The sequence below is a fragment of the Vicia villosa genome, unplaced genomic scaffold (genome assembly GCF_029867415.1).
Source record: "Vicia villosa cultivar HV-30 ecotype Madison, WI unplaced genomic scaffold, Vvil1.0 ctg.000460F_1_1, whole genome shotgun sequence".
Classification (NCBI taxonomy): Eukaryota; Viridiplantae; Streptophyta; class Magnoliopsida; order Fabales; family Fabaceae; genus Vicia; species Vicia villosa.
In genome coordinates, this window is record NW_026705220.1 from 537247 (window position 1) to 541060 (window position 3814).

At 23.0% G+C, this 3814-nt stretch overlaps 1 long non-coding RNA gene across 1 annotated transcript; it reads right to left on the minus strand.

Annotated features, from left to right (window-relative positions):
- Positions 1-919: 919 nt before the first annotated feature.
- Positions 920-1573, minus strand: LOC131628519 (uncharacterized). The gene is made up of 2 exons (XR_009291830.1): positions 1272-1573; positions 920-1189 (listed from the first exon to the last, which is right to left on the minus strand). It is a non-coding gene; the product is annotated as an uncharacterized LOC131628519 (long non-coding RNA).
- Positions 1574-3814: the final 2241 nt, after the last annotated feature.

Sequence of the window (3814 nt, forward strand, 5' to 3'; positions counted from 1 at the left end):
AACTCAACACGGACTTCAACAAAGTGATCCTCCCTCCTAAATTTAAAAACCTATTCTTCCAACTCGCCAACCGGTTTCTCATCTTGAGTAAAAGAGGTTCCCAAGTCTCATTTTTTCTAGGATTAAACCCCACCGGAATCCCTAAAAATAAGAAATTACTATCTTCAATCTTACACGAGAGAACATTCGAAGCCGATTCCAAAAAACCCATATTAATATTGATCCCTGTTAGCTTGCTTTTGTGGTGATTAATGGCTAAACCCGACACCAACTCAAAAGCCTTAAGCACCGCCTTTATAGCCCAAACATGTTTCCAATTCTCTTTCCCTACCAACAAAGTGTCATCCGCAAATTGAAAAATATCAATAGAACAATTCCGAAAAAATTAGGAAATGTGGTAATTTTGTTAAGGTGACATTAATGACAATAATTGTTTTTTTTTATTTTATTTTAGCTCCGTTTATTACAATTATAAGACTAAGATTTTACTAAGGATACAAATTTAATATACTTTCATTGAAATGGAAAACACTTGTATTTGCTAATTGTGTTTGTGTTTTTAATGAAAACACAAACACTTTATCGTTTGATTTATTATTGAAATGATGTGAATTTGTGACATGAGTTGTAGGTTTAACTCTTTTCAATGATATTTTATATACAGTACATACTAAATATAGAAGCATAAAAAATTATTGATCTTCATAATTATAAATTGCCTTTATTTATTAAAGTAGTTTATTGTAATTACAATTATATCATGACGTTCTTTTCTGATAACTTCTACCAGCAAACACATAAAATAATACATTGTATAATATAATAATATGCTACCTTAACATAAAATCAAAGAACTAAAGAAACATAAATCAAAATTTGAAATAAATTATAAAAGTATAAACATTACATACAAATAAAATAAAGAAAATATAAACCATTTATATAAAATAATTTTATATTGATAATCATCATCGATGTGTATTCCCGCAAAATCATATTTTTATTTTAAAATTATTTTAATGACATGATAAACTATTAATTTTTTATTAGATGATAATGTAAAATTATCAATCCCATCTCCTTTAAACTAATTTGTTATTCCAAGTGTAGTGACAAAATTTTCTAATGCACTTCATTTGTCCGACAGACTTTTCTGGACAATCGATGTCCTTCATGCAACGAAAGATAGCTGCATCGTCAAATAATGGGAAAAAAAAAATGTTAATAAGATGTATAAAATAAAGTTGAACATTGTGTGAAAAGTTACGTACCACCATTGGTTACAGAAAAAACTAAAGAGAGAAAGATGATCAACACATAAACAATTATGTGAATTTGAGCCATATTTTTCTTCATTTACATAATAGTTATTGACCACTTTATAAGTGGAATATGTGGTGCTAACTTCAGATAAATAGTTTTAGCACAAGTTGCTAGGGGATGTTTATTAAATTGGAATTAATGTTAAATGTCACTAATCAGTATTTTATGATCGTAGAAGTTTATTATTTTATATAATAAATTCCATTACATTTTTTATTTTATTTATCATTTGGCTATTAGTAATAGAAGGAGAAAATCTCAAATGAAAAGCAACATTAATACATATCGAAGAGGTAACAACTTAATTATTTATTAATAAGTAACACATGGAAGAGATGAAAAATTGATTATTTAAAAAGCGCGTCGAAGAGGTGACAATTTCTATATAAAATGTGAAAATAATATATATATATATATATATATATATATATATATATATATATATATATATATATATATATATATATATATATATATATATATATATATATATATATATAATTGGCTTTAATAATTTATATATAATTGGTGCTAACTTCAAACAATTTAATAATTTAACTTAATCGAAATTTAAATTAATTATTTAAAATTAATTGGCTTTTATTTAATTAATGGAGAATTTGGGAAAATAGTGTTATTGGACTTGGTGTAGTAGTTAGTAGAAGAAAGGTGTTAAGTTGAGTAGGCCTTACTAACTAATGGTTCTATTTTTCCTAAAATATGGACGAGATGAAAAATTGATTATTTAAAAAGCGTATTGAAGAGGTGATAATTTCTAATTTAATAATATCAAAAAAACTAAAATTATTTTTTATAAAGAATCGAACGCAAAACTTTTAAACAACATCTTAAGTCTTTATCACTATGTCAATATTAATTCATAATAACTGCGAAATTTATAGTAATGGGTCTCAAATCTAAATTCGTTAAATGATAAATTCTCATCACTATTACAAATTACAAAATTACAAAATTTGTATCAAAGAAGTCAAAAATTACAAAATTTGTATCAATATTCTATTCGATTAATTATTTATTTATTTTAAATTTTAAATACTATATTTATTATTTAATATAACTAAATAAAAATTTTAAAATTACATTTAATAAAATAGAAATAAATTAATATTTAATTGAATTACTATTAAATTAATTGATCACTATTTAGTTTGAATTAATTAAATATTTCAAAAAATTAATTAATTATTTAATTTAAATTGATTAAATATTTTAACAATTAATTGAATTACTATTAAATTAATTATTTATTATTTAATTTAAATTAGTTTGAAATAAGTAAATATTTACTTATGTGTTATTTAATTTCAATCAAATTTAATATAATTTATGTTTATATGATTAAATAAATAATTTTATTTTTAAACTTGTGTATTATTTAAAATTAATAAACATTTATTTGTATGTTATTTGAAATAAGTAAACGTTTCTTCTAAATTATTTAGTTAAGTATTCATCATTAAGAATATTAACAATAGAAATTGATTATTTGTCTAGTTGTATAGTTATTATCATTTAACGGACTTAGGTTCGAGATTCTATTGGTATAAATTTTGTAATTTTAATTTTAAATTCAGAATTATTTAATATTACTAGAAATCATGGAAAATATATGTCATGAATAAATATTGGTCTATTAGTAAAGAATAAAAAATAAAATTCGATGTTGCAGTCCAGTCACAGTTTAAAAGTAGGGAAAAAAAACTGTTTGAAAAAAAATAGGCTTAAATGCAGTTTTGCCTCCTCAAGTTTTTCAATTGTTTGATTTTAGTCCCTTAAATTTCATTTGCTTGATTTTGGTTCTTCAAGTTTTCCAATTGTTTGATTTTGACCCTCCAAGTTTCAATTGCTTGATTTTGACCCTTGAAGTTTGCCAATTGCTTGATTTTGCCTCTTTAAGTTTATTCCATTTTCATTTGATAGTCCCTTAGGAACATGTAGATTAAACTTTTTTTGTTGTTGTTACTTTTTCTCTTATTTCTTTTATTTTTTTTATTTTCTTCTCTTCAAATTCTATTTTTATTCTCTTTTTTAATAGTAAACTTTGAACCAAATATCTTAAAAATCTTAATTATTTCTTTCAACAAATATTTAATGACAACAAAAAGATAGATCACTAGCTAATTAAAATAATAAAATGTTTGGCCATTAACATGTGTGAACCTTTTACCAAAGTTATTTTAGAATGTAGGAACGAGCCTACAATATCCCTCAGAAAAAGATTGAAGTTCTATATGACCAATAGAATTGTTAGACTTTGGAACTTTATATTTAAATATGAGGGAGTTTTTGGCCAAAGAGTTTATTATTTTAATTTGCTAATGATTTATTTTTTTTATTGTCAAAACAATTTGTCATTAGGCATATGTTGAATGAAATATTTAATATTTTCAATATATTACATTCAAAATTTAACTATTAAAAAGAGAAGAAAAATAAAATTTATTAGGGGACTATCAAATACAAAAGGGGA